Source organism: Dermacentor silvarum, chromosome 7 (assembly GCF_013339745.2).
Source record: "Dermacentor silvarum isolate Dsil-2018 chromosome 7, BIME_Dsil_1.4, whole genome shotgun sequence".
In the NCBI taxonomy this organism is placed as follows: Eukaryota; Metazoa; Arthropoda; class Arachnida; order Ixodida; family Ixodidae; genus Dermacentor; species Dermacentor silvarum.
The window spans coordinates 19,883,613-19,906,158 of record NC_051160.1 but is presented as its reverse complement, the minus strand read 5'-3'; the positions used below and the strand labels follow the sequence as shown (position 1 = coordinate 19,906,158).

The 22,546-nt window shown below is 46.3% G+C and overlaps 1 protein-coding gene across 1 annotated transcript in view; it reads left to right on the top strand.

The window, feature by feature from the left end:
- The window catches only part of LOC119457662 (neurogenin-1), a 32,535-nt gene that overhangs the window by 5,712 nt on the left and 4,277 nt on the right, over positions 1–22,546 (top strand). The window lies entirely within an intron of this gene.

Genomic DNA, 22,546 nt, shown 5'->3' with positions numbered 1-22,546 from the left:
GCGGGTTTTTTACGTCGGCGCGTACTACTTTTGCGCGCAATTACACTTGCCGGCAGGACGGGATAGCGGAAACGACTTCCGTATATCTCGATGCGCTTGGAGACGTGGCAGAGCGCGCGCCCGTCGGTTGAGCAGGATGCTTAGAAGTGAGTGGAATTTTACCGGTATGAATTGCTAGTTCTGGCACACTGTGCAGTAACGCGAGACGCGACGCATCTGAATGTTGGCTGTATGCGAGCAGTTGCGTATTTATGAGAACATGTACCGCGCGTCACTGGCAAAGGAAACACCAGAGGGAATGAACCAGGACACCGGAAAAGGGCTATGGTGCCGAGTTGTAACCGCGGTTTTGTATATTTTTTTTCTTATTCTAAACCTAATGGTACAACGAATTGGCGCTGGTAAACTTCTCTTCTTTTTTCGCACAGTCTGCAGTGATAAACTCATGCTCGCACATTCAAAGGGCGTATACACTCATGTTTTCTTGACAAAAAAATTAATATTGTAAACATTGCAAGCCTAACACTGGCCTTTCCCATACACTTTCGTTAACTACGGTTACACTATAGGGTCAACTACGGTTAAAGACAGTGATGCAGCGTACACAAGCACGCATTTGTTCTCGCGTACGCTGCGAGTCTGTCTACAGTAGTGCACGTAGAAATTTGTCGTTTTATGTGTTCCCTCCTTGTCACTGTGCCACCATGCCGTACCACATGGTACCACCGGTACTGTACCACTGCGCGGTTTTTACCGCCGTGTTAGACTACATTATCTTCCGGATAGGCTCTTGAAAACGGATTGACAGTCAGAAGAAATGTCGGTTAGTTCCCAAAGAAGACCAAGGGCGTGTACAATATTGTGTGCTCTTTCTCTCTAACCATTTGGCGATGGTGACGTGGCCAGGAAAGGACGACAGTACTGTTAACTCACCATCGACAAGAAATGGTACTATTAGCCACAAAGGTTCAGGAATAACACACCGCAAGTTAGGTCGAGTAGTATCGTTTACCAGCTAATTATCAACATTTACTATATAGCTTTCTGTCCACTTCTAGGGGGTTACTATAACGAATTACTAACACATACAAAATGTTAGAGTACAGCAGTTATTGCCCATTCTTATCCGAGTTACTAACTAGTCTTGCGCGGGTTATAGAACAATAAACAAAACAGGATCTTCTTGCGTTGTAAAATAAAATGTTAGTTTCGTCCGAAGGAGAAGCAGTGAAATCAATAGAAATGTTTAGCGTTACGCTTGAGTTCCACGCCCGGTGTTCTAACATCACACGGACATTACGTGGCGACAAAGCGTTCTTATATCTTCCGTCGCCTGCCTGCGCGGCGGATAATATTCACTGTGCTGACAATTGATCGGAATATAGTCTTACAGAAATCATATAGTGTTTCTATTGACTTTCGTTTGTAGCCTTCAACGGACGCTGCGTTGGCTTGCAAATCGAATATCATGCAGTCAACTTAACGGCCCATTAAGGGCCAGCTTGCCAACAAAAGCTAACTCTTATAATAACGCAGAACACTGGTGCATAGAGTGACATCGCTTCGCAATAGTGATGTCCAAACGAGCATCCTCTTTTTTTCCCCAGAGTGTCATTTTGTACTAGCGACGCTATAATACAAAACCTGGGCACAATCCAAGTATGCAGCAGCGTTGGATGACTTCCATCTTTGGCGTTAGTTTTTTTCCTTCACTCGCCTTAATTATGCCTCTAATTACCCTAAGTGTCTGTTATCTCGTACACGATACGCATCACGAGTTTCAAAGTGAGGCGCGCGCGGAGAACTTTTCATATGCATACAGCAGCGTATAAAAGCACAGCTCAGAAATCTGCTTTTCGTTATTCAGCCTTGCAAAGAGATTCGAAGAAATTGCGTCGCCTAATGAATAGGAAAGGCCTCATCCACGCCACACACTCACAGTGTTAAGGAAAAGAGATTTGCATATTCAAGCACCGACCACACTGAACAGCCCTGACGCTTCCATTTTGTCTCGCGTAATCAGATGGAATCGTCTCGACGAATTCGCGTCCATAAATTTTCACAGCTCCAATGACGAGTAAAAGGAAACGAAGGACAATTTATTGTCTAATCTGTTTCAGGGCAAACGTGCCTAATTATAGAGGCGGCAAAGCTGCGCAGGAGGTAAGTCCGGCGCTGTCTATGGACTAAGAAACAGCTTGTCGGTAAACGTGGTCAGAGGCAAGCGACTAGTAATTTCCGAGGCTGATAGTGCAATATTCCACCCGATATGCAAAAGTTTCGAATATTCACTCACACCACTAGTAAATTGGCTATATATATATAACAATATTGCTTTGATATTCAAATGCGCGCTCTGAGAAATGCAAATCTATAGTGTGCTAAAGTTGTGATCGCTGTTCTCGTCAAGCAAATTAAGCTACAGCAATCTAACCACTACGAGTGACCCTCAGCCAGCCCCGATAATCGTTTTGCTTCCCTCGATCAGTCGGGCACCGCCACATCACTCTTAAAACTTTGCTTACTCACCTATAGCCTTCGATTCTGCTGGAGCTGTACTATCGCACGCGCGACAATACGCGTAACACGTCGCCTCCCCAGCGCACACATCTTCGTTCTCACCCGAGATATTATCAAATGGCGTTTCTTTCCTATATTCCGCACTCCTCTCTGTTATGAACCTCTCAACGTTACCACGATTCATATTTCTTCCTTCGTCACGGCTTCAGATCGAGCACGCTATAACCTGCACGGTGTTTTTCGTCATAGAGATCAATGTCGTCAAACGTTGCGCGAAGTATAATGCAAAAGGATGGACAGTTGGACGAGTTAGTACGTTAACATATTCTTGGTTTATAGAGCCATTTCGGCGCTTTTCCTGTCTTCTTCTAGTCTTCGTCTGTGTCCCTTCGCGCTATAAACCAAGAAGTACGTTGCATGGAGAACATACTCTAAAGCGGCTCGCTGTATAGTGACCTCGTGTATAGTGACTTTCAAACTCGTGTCACGAGTTTGAAGAAACGGGCGGAGAAACTGCAAAGCGAGCGATTGGAAAATAAACGATAAGAGGACAGACACTCGCGACAACTAGCAGTTGCGACAGCGATGGCCATAAATCAGCTCATACGACACCCTGTATATATATATATATATATATATATATATATATATATATATATATATATATATATATATATATATAGTCACTCTGTCGGCGTCGCAACAGATATCGGCGCCGGAGGCCACTTGCATGCATGCCAGCGGTGTTGTCGCTGCGTCGCTTCATTACCTTTTCAAATTGGCTGAGGCGTGCGCGGTGCGATCCTCTCACACGAACGCTCCCGTCTTTTTTGCGAGCGGCGTATGCACATCGCTGCGGCAGCGAGCAGCAGCGCACCAGCGTGAAATGGGGACGTATACTGCGACGATACTATCGCCTTTGCGTGACGTAGTGCTCAACCAGCCAATCAGCTCATCCGATTTTTCTCAACCAACCAATCAGCGCGCGCCTGTTGGTCGCGAGGCGATGTACTATCGCCGAAAGTTATCGTCGCAGAATACGTGCCCATGCATAGACGCTGCTCTAAGCCTATATCGCGATTCCGCGAGCACTCTACAAGCTGCGTATACGCATTGGTGTACACAGGTGTCCGCAACCTCGCCTAGATCGTTTTAGTGTATCGTGTGCTGCGAGCCGAAGAAAGCGATATTTTTGCGTTGCTGTTTGGCTTGAAAGGCGATAATTGGGAGCAGCGGTAATATGGGCCTGTCAGATTTACGTGAAAAGCTATTATGCTACAATTGTTCGTAAGAGCGAATTCCAGCCAATCCTGGTGCTCGACATATAGTATTGGCGAATACGGCCAGCCAATGACGAAGATCACTTACGAAAGAAACGTTCTGTGAATGCAGGTCCTGGGACACGAATTCACACGCTCTTCAGCGTGATGTCTTGAAACCATAGCAGCTATTTGAGTATTATACTCTTCATCGCGATTTACATAGCGGAGCTCGAACGTTCCATATACAAGAGTATATGGATGTCTACGTACAGTACTGCTCACAATGCATGAACTTCTTGCCGTTCTCTTCCTTCATCTTTCTTCTTTCTTTCTCTGTCTCTCGCTTTCTTTCGTGCACAAGCAAATAGCTTTAGTGCACTGCTCGTTGGCAGGCTTGCCGCTTGTGGCTGCCGTTCAACCCAGCCTCTTGCTCTCACTACACTGAACGTTTTTATTCAGACGCAGTTGAGACGGCGCGCGCCGGCGTCGTTTACTTTAATAACCTTGGACGAGCGCGCCTTCAAGCTGTGGCTCGTGAACGGGAGGCGAGACAGAGGAGGCCATTGTTTACCTTTCGACAAGACGGCAGCCAAACGGTGGCTGTAATATAGGCGCCCGCGAGATATATGCCGTACGTACACGTTCGAACCAAGCCGGAGGGTATTAGGCCTTATACGCGTGCATGTCCGGGCGCTATAGTTGAAGCGGAGGTCGTAAAAAAAATATGCTCCGATGAGATATTAAGCGCGCGCGCCGCGCTTGTTAACGATGCATAACTTAAGGTTCCAACGGGCGGGAAAAAGTTGTGTTAGTGGCATTCCCAGCGCTTTGGAGGACAGAAAGAAAAGATTAAGGAAGCGTTTGACATCGTAAACGCGCGCTTCTTGCATTCAGTATATCCCCCGGTCCATGGGTGCTGGAAAAGTCTTACACGACTATACGGGGCTTTCTCCCATCTCTTCTGTATCCCGACCTTCGCGGAACCGAAAAAAAAAGAAAAGTAAAAACAACAATCCTGGTTTGCTTGTGCTTTATTTAGGATCTCCGGTTTTTTTTTTTTTTTTTTTTTTGCTTTATGCCTGTAGCAAATGCGCACTGCCCGAACACCGAGGAGCAGACGATTTTTCTTCGTCTGTTTCTCGTATTACATGCAGACGACGGGCACCTTCTGCCGTCTGGCCCGTTGCGTGACGCGGACTTTTTGACCGACCTGACCCGCTCCGTGTCGGAGGTGAAGGTTAATTGGTTTCCCAGAATTACCCGCGCGTGCAGGAGTCTAGTTGAGGGAAAGTATTGTATCCGCGAGTAAAACGGTTCTATCCTTAATGGGGCTTGTGTGCGCACGTTTGAGTATAGACAGGACTATAGATTATCTGTCTTTTCCTTAACTTGGGTTTTCATTGGTCTCCTTTGGCCTTTCGATGATTTAAAGCGCATGCGCTTTATCCGTGATTCTGATAGTCCCGTCTTACCGGTGAATATGCGTATAAGTTCGTCTATAAAGACCGGAGTCAACATTTTGTGGTGTTTTCTTTCTTTTTATTGCGTTTAGCTTTGCCCCCTTTGAGGTCACATCAGACTTCATTCGTGGCCTCCCAAACACCAATTTATGAGAGGCCAGCAACTATAAAGGATGTCGATGACGGGCGTGACGGGCGTGCTCACACGAGGACAAGGACATGCGTACATTGCACACGATGTACATTACGGGAGTTCTCTACAAATATCCGGGTTGGCCTAATGCCTCAACTTATACAGACGGCCTACAATGAAATAAACATGAGTTAAGTGGTTTTTGTATGTCATGAAAGAGGAATTGGTACCCTTAAGAAGAAAGCGGCACACATCGTTCTCAGAGCTAACAGAACGATCAACACTGACCATAACTTAGGTGAATCAGTATAGCTATTTTCAGAAATTTTACTGCCTGTAATCAAGAGGTCGCTTCAATTACATGCATTTCCATTTATAATGACTTGACTACTTGTAAAATATGACCAGTAACATTAAAGTCAAATGAAAATTTTGACGTAGCTATGGTTCGTCTCTCAGACGTTTGTAAAAGTTAGAGGCTCATCTGTGACCTAATCCGAAAAAAAACATTTCGAGGTAAGAACTTTTCCAGGGTAAGAACTCTGGGGTAAGAAATCCAGGGTAAGAACTTTCTTTTTTTTTTTTTTTGGGGGGGGGGGGTGGCGAATTTGAGCCTCGAAAACTGCATAGAAGCAGCTCTAGCCTGCAATAGTCTGCGCTTTTTTGATAACCCTACTGCCCCATACCTTGCCTAGTCAACCGGACTCCCTTACTGTTACCATCCGTGCCTCCTTTCTTTGTATAGTCATCATCTTCTACTTCTGCTTTGTCATCATCATCATTCCATTTTATGTGCACAGCAGGACGAAGGCCACTCGCTCTGCCATCTCCCGATTCTCCCCTCTTGTCTCAGCAGTCTTACTAATCACATATGCCCGCAAATTTCCCAATACTGTCCCACCCCTGATCCTCTGCATTCCTTCACTGCCCTTCTCTTATCTTCAAACTTTGGGTAACAGCGCAAACAGACGACACACAAGAAGGGAGACACGGACACACAGGCGCTTATCTTATCTTATCTTATCTTCATAGCCCATTCCGTTACTAGACCACCGGTCTTTGCTGTACGCCCTACATGATGACGTGTCAAACTTCATCAATTCATCTCTCCTCCTCCCCCTCTCTTTCTCTCTCTCTCCCTCTTTAGTGTATGCTAAAATTATTTGGCAAGACCTCCTCGTTCTCTGATGTTTAGAGATGTAAGCTAGAGCCAGAAATTATACTCAGGCCAGTTTCTCAGCCAGTTTCTCAGCTTCTCCGAGAGAGAGAGAGAGAAATGATAAGGGAAAGGCAGGGAGGTTAAGCAGAACTGAGCCCGGTTGGCTGCTCTGCATTGGGAGAAATGAAAGAAAAAAATGAAGAGAATCAATTAAGACAAAGAGAGAAAGTGAAAAGTTGATGTGCACACAGCGCCTGTATATTGGCCGATCCTAGTGATAACATGGACGGAGCACCACCCTGATGACCCATGACGAAGAGTGAAGTGGAATACCATTATTATACCCCGGCCTCGGGAGTACCTGATATGTTGGGAGTAGTGAGCTCTGTGTGTCACATTTGGTCGCTCAATCTAGTTTCCTTGGGCAATCTCAGCGACGATTAAAAGAAAAATTGGGAGACACTTAATCTTCGCCTTTAAGTGTAGAACGCGACACCATTCTAAGGTCACTGAATAATTCTCACGCTTACCGGCAACTGCAGCTTTGTAGCCGTAATGTTTGCCGGGAAATGATGGCGGCGAACGCTATGCACGAAGGCGAGCGTTCTAGCCTTTTTTTTTTTTTTTTTTCCCCGGCTGGCCGACACCGCGGATTCCGCATTATGATTGGTAGAAAGCACGGAGTGCGCGACGCTGTGTGATTGGTAGAAACGCGGCAGTAGAAACTTTGACTTTGGCGAAGCTTGTAGGTCAGATTTACGGAACCGGGCGTTCTCTGGGTTTGTACCTGGTGTAGAAGAGCTATGCCTCTAAACTCCGATGAAATCTTTCTTTTTCCCCCTTTTATAACGAAAATCAAACGCGAAAAAAAATGCGAAAGTCATCTTCAGGGACAACATACCGGTGGAAACACGCGTTCGGCGCGTATAAGAAAAACGGCGACAATTTTGCGCAGGCAAGTTCCAACGCTGTACACACGCGTGCGCATGCGCAGTTACGACGCTTCTAATGATAACGATGTACGCTCGCCTTCGCCGCTGCGCGTGTGTAAGAGCGGAGAAATCACGATCCCGCCACGCCCACAGTTTCACCCGACGAAACGGTCGCTCTTTTCTATACGGCGACGACTCTCTTCGCGAAACCAAAGCACGGAATCATGGGCGTCGCTCGACCACTGCATGCTTGAGCAGCAACGAAATAACAACGCCCCAGCTACACGAGCAACGCTCACTTTCAGCGAGAAAGGCGTCTCGGTTTGGCCTGCGGCGCTGATGTGTAACATATGAGCTCCGCTGTTTCGGTTAAATCTGTGCAGCAGTGCGCTAGGTTCAAACCACTTTGGCAAAGTTGGAAGAGCGAGCGTATAAGCTGGTGTTGCGTTGGCTGTACTGTACATCGCGCACGCATCTGCACGCAATTAGCTTTGAAACGTAAACGGGCGCAACGGACGATACAAGGAAGGCGTATAGCGTTAGTAACGCTCCTTTAGTTCTAAATTTTCTTCGTCGCATTCATTTTGTGTGTGTGTGTGTGTGTGTGTGGTGTGGTGTGTGTGTGTGTGTGCGTGTGCGTGTGCGTGTGTGTGTGTGTGTGCGCGCGCGCGCGTGTGTGTGTTCAAGGCCAATGTCGTTAAGGGATGAAGTATTCCTGATATTTCTTAGAACAGGGACAGGAGTAAAAGATGATGAAATACCCGGTGACTGCATTGTTAAGATAAAGCTTCGGGTATTTACGATAACAAAATTTCTCTTATCTATTACTGTCTCTATAAAGCACATACAAGCTGCCAATATATTTTGTTCCGAACTCGTGGCTTCATCAGGTACAATATCTTTCGCCAATCAATCAGTCAATCAATCAAGCAATCATACTGTCTTCAATGGAACGGCCTAGTTTTCGGGCATACGCGCCACACACGAAAGGGAAAAAAAGACGGAAAGAAAGGGACGTTAGATGCAGTGCTGCGTACGACCCACTACCACAGAAGCAGCGGGCATCAGCCTATTCCGATATCTACAGTTGAGAGCAAAATCTAGAGACCAAGACATGAGCAAAAACTTCAATTTTTTTTTCTAGCACCACCGTGGCAACGTGGAATTGTCCTAATGCATCACATCGGTCGAACAGGCGCGCTAAGCAAGCTGTACACAACTTCATTTCAACCTTCGTGCCTATGGGCTACGAATAAAAATGGTGTTTCATTCCCCCCCCCCCCTTTTTTTTTTTTTTTTGCACTGTGACTGTGGTCTCCAGGCTTTTGCTCGGGAATGCATGTACACACAGTCACCAAGAACATTGCGCGATAAACGCTTGCAGCTCGAGGCACGCATTGACTCGCGTTTCGACCGGAACATAGTCTGTACGGTTGACGCGGCAGGATGCCAGAAAGCTTGTGGTGAGCGAGCTCTCAGCGATCTGTTTATCGCAGTGCCTGCTCTTTTCTTCGTCAACGAGTTACGCCCTTCGTAAGAGCCATCGAGGAATTACAAAAAGAAAGAAATACAACAGTTGCATGTGGTACGGCCGTGGCAACCCATCCAAGGTCGTAAACGGCACCGGCGCGACCCCCCCTTCGGGGGTGCACGACTTTGCGACCCTCGTTGGCATTAATTGCCACAAGAACAACGGTATGACAGAAATAAATTAATGCTAAGGACCGAGCGAAAGCGAATAGGTCTGTACGCATGCGGCAGCGCCCTCTGTTAAGCGGTGTACAATCGCAGAGCGGTGAGGCGGAGTTGCGTATCAACGACGGGGAGGGAGCAGCGTTTCGTCGGTGTTTTTTGTTTTGTTTTTGTTTTTTGTTTTCTTCACGACCTGTGAGTCATTTAAAAGTCAGGAACGGTTGGTGGAGAAGGGTGGGATTCGAGGCAACGACCTTTGACGTGTTCGCCAAGTTCGACCACTGCGCCTCTGACAACATGGGCGCGGCCCGATACTGATAGGGGCTCGTGAATGTGTGGCACCTGTTTAGGTTACCGACAAAGATGAATAAGACTGAGAAACACAGTGGGGAAGTAAGGTTGCTTTAGACGTTGAGCACGTTTCTCTATAGTCAAGCCTGACGGCGTCTGATGTTAAGGCCGCTTTTCTCAAAAACACGAACGCTTGCGCATGCCTCATTGTTATTACTCGGGTCGTGTCGGGTCTGTGTGGGCGAGCCCGACTGCTGACTCAATCCGCTTGCGTTGAGGTCACGTTACCGAAGCTGCATAAGTCGGATCGAACCTCGATGGATCTTTTCTGGACTGCTTGTGATGCTCTATGCGGCCGTGCGTGAGTAGTGTTATTTTCCAGCTCATTCTTTTTTCGGAGCATTACTTCATGTCTAGTCCACAGATTAGGGTAGCAAATCGCATGTGCCTCTGGTTGACCTTCCACGCCCACATTTCCTTTCTGCTGTCTTTATTTCTCTTATCCCAACTGCCAAATGAGTCCCCCGCGTGCCAGATTTCTATCGCTGCTTCTCAAGTATTCATAACGGTTTTAAAATCTACTCTTATCGTAAAAACTTCATCTAGATCATCAAGTGCGGCCACTTGCTACTTGTACATCAGGTACATTCAAGGAGGCCTCTGGTGCGAGTTATTTGGTTCATCATCTTGAAGCAAATTTTTTGACCAGCGCAAAGAAAACAAAACGAAAGACGAGGAACACGAAGACACGAGAAAAAGGACATTGCAAATTGTAATGCGACAGCTCGGCCTGCCATTGAACACTCCGGTACTGCTGTCTCTCGTAGCTTCTGTACTTGGACACTCACACAGGGATAGTATGCATCGCCATCGAGAAATTCATTGTTGAATCAAACCGATTTCATTGTTAATCATATTATTCAATTCATCTTTACCTTATTGCCTCATGTATAAGTATATATACTTTTTTTCTATATTGAATGACTGTCCACTGAATCGTCTTGGAATTTACTTAGCTTTAATTTATTCACCAATATTATAAATTTTCTACATTTATTCACTTAGCACATATGTAAAATCTGCCCGACTCTTGGCCAATCCCCGTGAGTGGGTATGTGCCAAAGACGTTAAGCTCATCATCATCATCACATACGAGCGCTGTGTTTCAAGTTTTATGCAGCACACATCGTCCTGCGCAGAGATGTTCGCCTTTCGACAGAATATGCTACAACGTAGGGACTGCAATTTACGGCACCAAAACGTTTGTTTCACTACTAGTCAGTCGGGAGCCAGGAACATATGATAAAACTCGGTAGTGTAATCGCACGATTACCGCAAGGGCTGTTAAACTTTTCCTATACAGCGCCGGAGGCCTCAGTTTCATTCATTCGCTTGCATGGACTCAGAGACGCTTTCCAGGGTTACTATTGATATATGAAAGGACACGCGCGATGCTATTTGCAGCAAGGTTTCTCCTTTGCCATGGCATAACTCATACAATGAGTCATCGACGAGGCCTCTGCGGGTACCTGCATGGCGCAGGGTGGCATATATAACCGTTGCATGCGAACTGCATCGAACGGCTTCAAAAACTGGTTTGCGTTCCTCCGACCCTTTGCTTTCCAAGCACGCGTTTGAGAACAGAGTAATGTGCCACCCTCGGTCTACGGGAGCCGCTGCGTAGAACAACTCCTTAGCGACAGTGTCGTAAGCCGGGACGCTCGCTTAAGAAAGAAAGACCACCGCACGCACGGCACATGGGAGCCCAGTTTCCTAGTCCACTCGCGAGATAACGCGTTATGATTCAGTTCCGTTATAAATGGCCTTTTGACTTATGCTTCGTTGCGATCGCGTTTGACTGCTCTACTTCCATTGAAAAACGATCAGCTTTCCCGTCGCTTCACGCGCATGGATCAATGAGTTTTCCTTTAAAAGGCTTCTCCTTACGTGCGACTCATATAGACCTACACAACCGTAAGGAAATTGTTCTTTCAGCCGTGGAAATAAATTACTTGGCGCTTCATTCATATTACAAGCACTTATCTTTTTAAACGTTATCGGTTGCCTTTTTGTTTCTTCGTTGTGCGGATGAGATATTGGCGCATATATAGAGATCCAGGCACCCATATGATTTAATTCTGAATAATTATAATGTGAGAAATTACAGTAAATATGGTACACAGAAAACTGAAAAAAAAAGGACTCCATTGTTATTATTGGCATTCAATGTTGATGCGAGAGGAGTGAAAGGTGACACGGGAGATGCCGGCTACTGCTTTCCATTTAGTCGTGCAATAAACAGCAATCTAGGTTCCTCTATTGATTACAAACAGAATTTTAAGGAACAATACGCATATGTCGATACGCATACATTGGATACGTTATACGATTTACAGTGTCGATGCTGGATATCGCATCGACGCAAAAAGTGGATCCAAAAAAAAAAAATACGAACTAACAGCGCAGCCCGTTCTTTACACCAAGTCAGGACTGTCACTTCGACAGTCAATATGCACCCCAAAAAGGCCCACAGTGATCACCTCACATTTATCAATACGAGGTCGGGCGTCTTGCGTTTCCCTTCGAAGAAAAAAAAAAAGCTACCTGAGTAGGGGTATCCTTGTAATTACAGCCTTTCCTCATTCCAAGGAGCTCATTCGCATACAGCTCCAGCTCATACATGCAGTTCATTTTAGCAGCGGACGTAAGTCGGCACTTTCAACTTCATTGCAACGCGCTTTTGCGCCGTAAAAACCTGAGAGGTCGCACGAACTTTGCTGGCGTCACACGAAACTCTGGAACGTGTGCTCGGCGCGTTCCTCCGGCGAAGAAGGAGCCTTGGTTGATGCATAAATAGAAATGACTGCCTTTATAAAGCCCTCGCGAGAGCGAGGTTGATCAAACACGCATAAATCTATGCGAGGAACGCCTCTCGCCTCGCCGTTGCTGACTGCGGCGGACTTCTTGTGCAAGTTTGTCGGTTCCTGGATCGCCGATGGCTGCACGCTAATTAAACATCGTCGTCTTTTACGGCTGCGCTGCTCGGAGAGGAAGCAAATGGAGCTTCGAGGCATTTCCCAACTTGAGAGAATGCGTTGCATGTGGCGGATGTGAGGAAAAATGTGCGCGTGGTTGTTCTTGATTATCAACTTGCGGGACCCTTTATATACGGTGGTCTTGTTACAATTAATGCGTCGACAGCCAAACGACCCAAGAATCTTAATTTTCTTGAGTAACGCCTGTCAATATAATCATCTATTATTTTGTTCGATGCAGTGATTATTCGAGCAGAACGTTAACAGTGTGCATTTTTTGCTTTTATACGCCTATTCTTAAGTATACACAGTTCGTATAGAAAAGGCGGGCGGTTTCTACATGTTTCCGATAATCATGATCATCATCATCATCAGCAGCAGCAGCAGCAGCAGCCTATTCTTCAAGTCCACTGCAGGACGAAGGCCTCTATATATATATAGCCTACCCATAGCCGGTCCTATTTAGTCACCAACCTCCACACATTATATGTTGGACGGTATCATCTCTCTCTCTTTATATATATATATATATATATATATATATATATATATATATATATATATATATATCGTGCATGGTGAAAATGCAGGCGCAGCTCCGCTCTGACAAATCAAAGCGTAAAAAAGTGTGCAACTGGAATGGAATCGTTGCAACCATTCTGGCGGCTCGGTATGCTGACAGGGAAAACAAGGCGTATACAGATGTGACCCTTCCTCGTGAACTACGATGGGTCATTCGGGAAAGAGACGCTAACACGTTGAAGACCTCTCACCTGTGGCACTTTAAGATTCGCATGTCTCTTTCAACGCCCGGTAGAATGAGCACGCTCAATCAAAGTACTGGACATCTTCGTCGTCAATCCCGTAAACACAACGTGTGTGGCCTAAAGTGAATCTATAAAGCAGAGAAAATTTCTCAATTAGCTACAGGAACCACGCGATTGGTTGTCAAGCGATATCTCCCTCGTCAAGTAAATTAGCTGATGTGATAGCACGAACGAGAAGAATACACGGGTAAACGTGTCGTGGTATCTGATGCAGAAGATAGTTAATAAGCCTGTTTCCAGCAAAGACCACCTTCTATATGCCATCCGCTGGTGAAGATATCATCATGACCGCTGGAACCACTATACCACCACTGAAACAGGGCGGATTGATCATCACGCGCGACGAAGAAACACGGTGATTTACATGAACATCTAGGCACCAAGGCTGGCCGTCAAGTTCCACCGTGCCCGTTTAAGCATTGAGAACGCCAAGAGGAAAATCCGGTAGCGCACGGTCATGCCAGATCGATGACCCAACCGACCATCCATCCATCCGTCCAACTTCCACTGACTAAGCGGCCGCTTCCGCCGTATGTTTGCACAAGCATCTTGCGGCCAGTAAAAACCGCTCGTTTATACAGTCTCTCGCTATACCGTACTCAATTCGTGAGCTGTTCCTTCCGTTGAGGGCTCCGCTTAGAGCAAACACGAAGAAGGCCATCAAATCTCTATCCCGTTTGCTTTGTTCGGTTCGTTCTGTACTACCGCGTCTCTGGCAAAAAAAAAAAAAAAAAAAAAAAAAAAAACACACGAACCATTGCTATAAGACTGCTACTTGCGGGAAGTGCGTAAGAAGTGCAAACGTACAGCGTGAGGTTGTAAACGCCTCTAACGCTCGCTAGAAGAAGACTTCGCGAAAGACTGAGTGCATCTGCCGCTTTGGGGGATGACTCGCAAGACTCAGCGTTAGTTTGCCGGCGAAGCGAGTCTATAGCCACGAGGTGTGTAGACTTTAGGCTCTCTGTGAACAGTCACTCTGAAGGGAAACCTTGTGCCTTGACTGTCCTCTTTTTTACGGGCACCTTATGTACCCAGTGCTTTTTCTTTTTTTTTTTTCTTCTCGTAAGCGGTTTGCACAGGAGGATATTTGAACACCCTCTCAGGTCTCCCAGTACTTCCCCACGTAGGCTGCATAGAAACCAGCGGCAATATTCTTTGCCCGTACAATATTCGATATAGAAAGAAAAAGAAAAGATGGATAAAGAAACGAAAAGAATTGAACGAGACCCTAAATGACGTCACGTCTTGTTCACGGTGACGTAAGTTGTTCCAAGGCGCCGCACCGATGTTACGATCCAGTCTAAATTACGCAGCTCTACGGCGAGTGAGACAAAACAGAAACAAAGAGCAAGAAGCCTAGAAAGAAAGAAAGCACAGTTCCTGCTTTGACCGTGGTTGAAAGCGGCTTCTCTTGTAGGCTTGTTTGCATTGTAGAGTACGCAACTTTACGGACACGTGGTTTGCCGTTGCCTCGTAATAGCGTGTGTTTTATCCCGTCGTTAAAATACGCACGAGGCTCAAACGTTGAACGCGTCATATTTGCTCCGCTCCGCTTGAATTACTTGGTTTTTCAAAGAAAGTAAAGCAATTAACAGGAAGCTGAAGACCTGAAGAGATCGACAGTGGCGGGACAAGAGACGTCTGAATCCTGAAGCCAAATATTTCCACAATGGGACTCCTTTTCGGCAGTTTCCTGACGAATGCAAGACTCCTATCTAAAACACGTGGCTCCAACGTCAGACAGACCTCGTTCGACACCTGTTAATCATTTGAATGTTTTCTATTGTTTTTTATTTATTATTTGACTTCATTTGCTCTAACGCTCTTTTGATTGTTTGTTTCCTCTCACGTGGCTCTGACGCGCCGGTTAAGCGCGCGAACCAAGTATAAACTGGACGCTCAACACTTCGTCGGGCACTTCTGCCACTTGTCACGATTATCTCAAGGGCATTCGGAAAAAAAAAGAAAGAAAAAAGAAAAAATCTATTAGCCTGAGAAGCCACGGTATAGACTGCAAATGAAAGATGTAGTAAAAATCGTAGAAGAGGCCAGCACGCTACAGCATATTCCGCGACATTCACGCAAGTATACGGCTTCGATGGAAGAAACCTCGCCTGCCAATCTAACACAGCAGCGTGTATACGCCTAGATCGAAGCTCCGCGAGACGCGAGAAGGAACGAGACGGCAAAATTAAAGGCGCCGGCTCCGCGGGCGGTCCAAATTGGATTCAAAAAGAAAAAGAAGGCGATAACGACAGGAGGCATATATTCACGACACCGTGTCGGCTGGGCGCGGCACGTTCTTCGGCGGGAACGTATCGTACATGTCCTTCGCGGGATTGGTCACAGTCCGTCAAGCAGCCAGCTACGTACGTACAGACACACGACGATCGACTCTCCGTGGAGTCGGTTGGCAGCTCAACGCGTTGTGATTTGGCGTTACGAACGGGAGCCGAAGTGTATACCAGAGAACGAGCCGAAGTAGCGGCTAAAATAATACCCATAGTCTCCCGCGGTCAAGCAAAGAAGATAAAAAATGAATGCGAGGAAGATAAAAACGAAAAGAGGAAGCTGTCAACTTTCGCGAGTTGCTAGCGAGCGATGATCGGTGGTCTAACGATGACGACGACGTGAACGAAAAAAAAAAAAAGTAAATGAAAAAGCAAAGCTGTGACGGTCTTGACAGGCAGTAAGAACGAGATTCCTGATCGTACACTTCGTTTTTGTTCTTTATTTCGTCTATTTATAGCTCTTTCTATAGCTCTCCTTGTCACATCGACGTCCCGTGTACTGTACCGTTACCAAATGGAGCGACATGGCGCTAAAAAACGTAGTTTATTAGGTAACTACGATCACCTTCTTCCTTTTCTCGTTCGTTAAAAAAAATGTTTGTCTTGAACCTCAGCGGCACACGTCTTAGACGGCGCAGCCGTATTGAATTGCTCTCACATGCGGCTGAGCTTACACGATGGCACTTCAGCAAGCCAGCGAATGCCATTGTCAGTCGTCTGTTTTTCATACGTGTGTATCGTGCAGCAAACGGCGTTCTTTGGCGAACGTGTCTCTAGTGCTTTTAGGCGACCACACAACGCGCAACAGTACAAAGATGTATGTCAACGCCGAGCGAGCTTCAGCGCCCTTGATTATCCGCTTAATCAGCGAACGGTTGTCGACGTGTTGTCTGTTCTGCCTGCAGACGACATGTAATAGCTGTCTTCTCGTGCGCGTGTTTTCTCGGCTGTGTCTAGACGTATACTAGCTGTGTTATATTATAGGCGTTTTCTGTTTGGCTTGAAGACGTAGTCGTATACAAGCTGTCTCGTGTGCTTCGCGAATCGTAGACGCTGTAGAAGGGAAACCTATAAACTTCCGTATACAGGGTCACAGGTTTGAAAGAAGCTAATCGCGCGTCTTCGCGCTTGTGACAGTTTGATGGAAAAAATAAGCCTCGTGTTGTAAAGACAGATGGAAGAAGATGAAGAAGCGAGACAAGAAAACGTCTTGCGTGATTGTCCTTCGAGATCGCTTCGAAACCAGCGTCAGAGTCAGCATATAGACGTGCCGCCAAGTGCTAAATCTATCCGTACACGCTTGTCGACAGACGCTCAGTACTTCTTCCTAAGAAAGTACGTGTAAATAGAGGATTATTGCATTAGAACGCTGGTTTCAATAGTTTCCTTCGTGTAAACATGCGAGAATCTTGGATACGCAATCACCTACTCATCCGTTACTGCCACATATTTGCGGCGTAGTAGCAACCTGCAATCGCCAGAAAAAAAAGCGCACAAAAGTTGAGCCTAAGATCATTCTATGCTTAAATCACTAAGATCCATTTTACGCGGGTTTCAAAAAAGAAGCACTTGAGTATGACAGGTGAAGCTTCTCAGAAGCTATGAATTCCGTGCGGAGCGAAATGCTATAGTGTTACTTAACGCCTACTTGACTGCTAGTATCTTGTAATGCGTAGTGTACACGTAGTTTAGTGTAAGCATAATGTGCTAAAGCGAAGGATCCCAGTCAAGACTATCCATACTCCACTTTTCCCACATATCCCTTAATTGCACGCGATTCATGGGAAATGCGGGAATTTGTACTGTATAGGAATGCCACGTGTTCGTGTGGGATGGCTGCATGAGGATCATAATACAGGGCTAGATCTAGTACGCATACGGTACCCAAGAAAGTGGATTGGAATACGGTGTCGCCGTCTACTATCTCTCTCTCATATGTACAGTAGGGTTGTTCAACGGGCCAGATAAATAAATGAGTGAAAATGATTTTCACAACTTTGTGGCAATCTTTGTCGTCGGTTACAGGCAAGTCTTACTGCCTGCTTATTAAGCAGTAACCCTTGTTACAGGCTTAATAAGTTGAAACTGTGGTGCTTTATTGCCCAACAGTTTCGGTCGGTGGACCGACCTTCGTCAGGGGTTACAAGCAAGTCTTATTGCCTACTTATTAAGCCTGTAACCCCAGACGAAGGTCGGTCCACCGACCGATACTAACGGGCCATAAAGCAATGATTACCGTGAAGTTGTGAAAATAATTTTCGCTTCTCAATATATGGATGGGCTGCAGCGAACTGCGATTGGTCAACAATTATTAGGGATCTCTCACGTTTCATGTAAGAACGGTCCGAATGGAGCATGCTACGCTGTTAGCGATTCTTTGCAGATCAAACAGCCTCGAGCTTCGTTAGTTAAAAAGTTTGCGCCGGCCATGTAAACTCCGATTAATAGACGCTCGAAAAAGCAGTTTTTTTTTATGTGACAGTGGGGAAATTATGCATACAGCCGAAGAGTAGACGCCCATGAGCTACGTACGCCAGTCGAAAAGGAAAGAACGTTTGCGACGAGGGCGGAGCTATGATCACCCGACAAGGCAGACACCTACGACCGCCCAGAGAAGCCTCGGAACGATCAAAAATGAAACAGATAAAACGGTAGAGCTATGTGACTAAACTTCCTTTTTTCTTTTTTTTTCCTGCAACCAGTAGAACGCGTGTCTCTTTGAGGTCAGGTGGAGAATAATAAATGAGTACGCTGTACTCTGCTGCGTAAGACAAACGGGTACGGCTAACGAAAGAAAATATATAGGCGTTCCATCCCACGTCTTCAAGGAGTTTGAAGAACTTGACGGGAGTCGAAATGAAAAAAAAAAAAGTAAAGTCAGAAGGGGGTCTCGGCAGTACGGTATAGCACTGTGGCTGATTCTGCAACCCGCGTCACGCAGGCAAATGACATACTCGTGTGTGATGACGTCAAAGACTGCTCGCTTTTAGCGCACTAAAAAAAAAAAAAAAAACATTAAAGCGTTTCACGAACAGGTTGTTTGTGTGCCGATGTCAGCTGGAAAGCGCAAATGAAATGCAGAGGCAGTGAAGGAGCTCACGTTTCTTGACTACTTCGTACTATGCGAGGAAATCAAAATGCTCAGCGAAGAAATTGAAAAGCGCGGGAATTAACGCTCGGGTGCAAAATGAACATTGAGGAAAATTGACTTAATATAACGCAAGAAAAATGCAAGTTTACAATCCTCTGTTACGAGGACAGGGTGGTTAGGGAAATTAAAGGATATTGCCATCCTGGATATTGCCATCCAGTAAAATGAGCGCGTGATCACAATCGAGAGTGCAAGAATACAGTTTCACTCTAATGCTACATTTCCCAGATTGTTCGTCGAAGCAAAACTACGGCACCATGGTGTCAAGCCCTACCAGTAATATGGAAGCCAACAAAGGACTGACACTTCAGTAAATGGCATGGACACATACTTGTGATAACGTGTAACTCGCTGCTAGTGCGAGAGCTTTTAAGTCAGCTAAATGTTGTCATTCGCTGACGCCATGGTGACAAAGCACTAACTGGTTTGTGTTCATGGAAGACGCACATACTGGGTGATATTGTTTGGTTAGAACAAGCTCACTAATATCTCAGATGTCCGATAGCATGATTCTCTAATATCAGCTGAATTACTTGAAAAGGCTGACATTACAATACTTACGCGACATAGTGCTGTGTTGTGTCGGCTAAATAGCAAAGGTTCGCGAAATTACTTGTTAAGTGTGCCTTAAGCCACAATTACGTGATTGAAGCAGACCACTAATGAAGTCATATTCTTCTATGAAAATTTGTGTGCTTAGCACCAGTTTCGATAAGTACGTCCTATAACCTGTGGGGAAATGCATTGATGTTATAGTTAACACTTGTTAGCCCTTTGAAAAAAAAAATACAGTGCTAGAAGGGATAAGAAGAACAAAACTATATTATACACCCAGTCTATGGACGAGTCGTCTTTGTTCTTGGAGGTGGCGCACCCCTATGGTGAATTGCCTACGGGTCCCATTCTCCTCTTGATGTGGCGGACACGAGCAGCAGCCAGAGTCCGGCGTGGGTCTTCATCTGGTGCGGCCAAGTTCGACCATCTTTATGGCCATGTTAAGATGTTACGACCATGTTAGGATGTTGGCTGGCGTGATACCATGGGGTACACAAGTTCTATATGAAGCGCCAGACATGACCTGTGCACAAAATAACCGATATCCCCCCCCCCCCCCCACCAAGAAGTTCTTACTGTACATGAGAAGAAATACAAGCAAACAGTGACAACAAACTTAGTATTAGCGAAGACAGTCGACCCACAGCAAACACTAGCACTTACGAACGAGAACGTTTGCGAATTTGAACCTGACTTTGCCAGAAGAAGAACGCAAATGGCGTCTGCGCGGCTTCAGACAAAATAGGCAGCTCGAGTGGTGGCGCAGTCGACAGGACTTGTGCCGTCGCGAGAAACCGGCCTCTCCGACAAGCATGATTCGTTCGCGTGACTATAACTGCGCGTACATGTACGAAGCCTGGAACGACGAATCGCGACCTCGCATTTTAAAAGACACGCGACGCGGCCAACCAGGAGACGTGGCGCCGCCGATTGCGTCTGGGGCGCCGGCGAGGCGGCCGGCGTAGGCAGCTCGAGTGGTGGCGCAGTCGACAGGACTCGTACCCCCACGGTCTCGCCGTCTCGATACGTGGGTTGAGGCCTCTGTAATCTGTTTCGACAAAAAAAGGAAGAACCGTGCAGTGGCGTGGAGGCTTGAGCTGTGGTGTCGCAAGGCTGTAGGGCGCACGCGAGAGCCAACCATTTGGCTGCCGAAGCGTCGTAAAGGAAAAGTTTGTGGTCCACTGTGACATGCCACAGTTGACACCGCGTTGGCCAACACTGATCGCGAACTGTCAGTGACTTCATTCCACGGAGACAAGAGCGCGAGAGGAGAAGGAAGTGATAAGGCAGGGAAGTTAAGTAGGTTGAGCTCGGCTGGCCACCCTGCACTGCAAAATGGCAGAGAGGGAACAAGAAGATGGGAAGGAAGAGCAAAGTTCACAGTACGCTCGCATACGCTCAATAGTTCGTTCCGCAGTCAGCCACAAGGGTTCACACAGGGTAGTGGATCTTAACAGACGCATCGGACCTTTGGGGATTTGCGGATCGCGAACACACTAGGCCCGCCATCACAGATTTTTCAGTGGGAAGCTTGTCGTATAATTGCTTCGAAGCGGTTCGATGGGCAGGCCTGTAGGTTGGAGTGTTTGCTCGTCACTAATCGGTTGAGCAAAGCCCGGGATATTTTGCGCTGGATGAGGTACGATTATTCAAGACGCACATTCGATTAAAAGACAACGATATTGACGTATTTGCGCTTGCCCATTCTTTTTTTCTCTGAGCATAGAGGAATACTACCCGCTTAAGCAGCTAAGGGGAATTATTTAGCGAGAAATGTTCGAGCTCATACGCCTTCAGAAATATTTTGTCTGAATAGCAATTAGGTGCCTCTTTACGCTTTGGACTAGCTTCTTTTGGTTCCAATGAGCACACAGTTGCAAAAATATTTGGATCGTTTATAGAAAGAGTACAGATGTTTCACTCCATTAGACATCTATAAAACCCTCTGGTACTCATGGTTTTGCACTCTTTTATGAGTGATTTGCATTCAGTTTGCGCAAACAATCCGACTGAAAGCATATGGGACGGGCTTGGGTTAAAGGAGGTGCATTTGTTAAGAAATTTTGGTCTCACAAAAAAAGGCATAAACTTTTTACGGCCAAAACGAAAAGTCTACAAGAAGCCGAAGAAGTGAACGTGAGAGAATGACAATTGAAGGCGACAAATTATGTTTTAGAAGGGGAGGGAACGTGCCAGGCAATAACTTCGTGAACAACCTAGCGAATTGTGCTCTTCGACTACGCAGCTTACAACAGCCCGATAGCCTCCATGATGTTGCACGGTTTTCGTGAGACGGGCGGTAATGCAGCCCTGCGCCAGGTCTGCGACGAAGGCCGTGGCCAATGGCACCGGGGGCGTGAAATAGAAAAAAAAAGTTGCAAAATGAAATAGCTCGAAGCATATTTGTCCTCGGCTCACGTCGAAGGAAAGGGTATTCGCTAGAACCATTACGAGATCGGTTTTCGTAAACAGCTCGGTTCCTTGCGGCACCCAATTCTGTAACTCTAAATGATCCAGGAGGGGTCGCTGCCAGCCGGCACAGTTCATATACTTGCGACGAAGAAACAGAATAGCAGCCAATGAGCAGCGAGTGAGCCAGTGAGCCGTTTCGTGATGCGTGAATGTTACAAAGCTGCAGGCGGATCAATGGTTTTACAGAACGGTCAGTATTTGCCGCGTCCGACAGCTGAGCGATAAGACTTAACGGTGCCTTTCTGCAACTTATCAGCAAAATCATTGTCTTCTATGTCACCGCTGGTCTAGCTTATAGCACGTTTTGACAATTCAAGCAGTTAACGAACTAGCTTCGCGTCACTCGGTGACTAAGCGATCATGTCGAGTTTACGATGACGCAGAAAATATTTCCACCGTCGTGCACAACATCGGAGACATATAATTGTGGTAATTTTCGGAGGATGACGTCATCATATGATAATCGGTTTCTCTGTGATTTTTGTTTTATGGAATGAGTGTTGCCTGCAAACTTTAACTGGGCAAAAAGCAGGAATTCTTGTTATCGAATAGAGGTTAGTTACTTACACGCAGTGATTTGCGCCCATCAGTAAATGACAGCTCCAGAGCATCAATATCCACAGCCTCATGGAAAAGGCGCGGTCCGCCGGACGCCCATTTAGCCGTTGAAGCAGTTATCCTGACGTACTTACGAGACATGTTGTTCAATGGAGGCGATTCGTGCTGAAAGATGGGGCCACTAACGTCGCAGACGGCTGTCTACAGT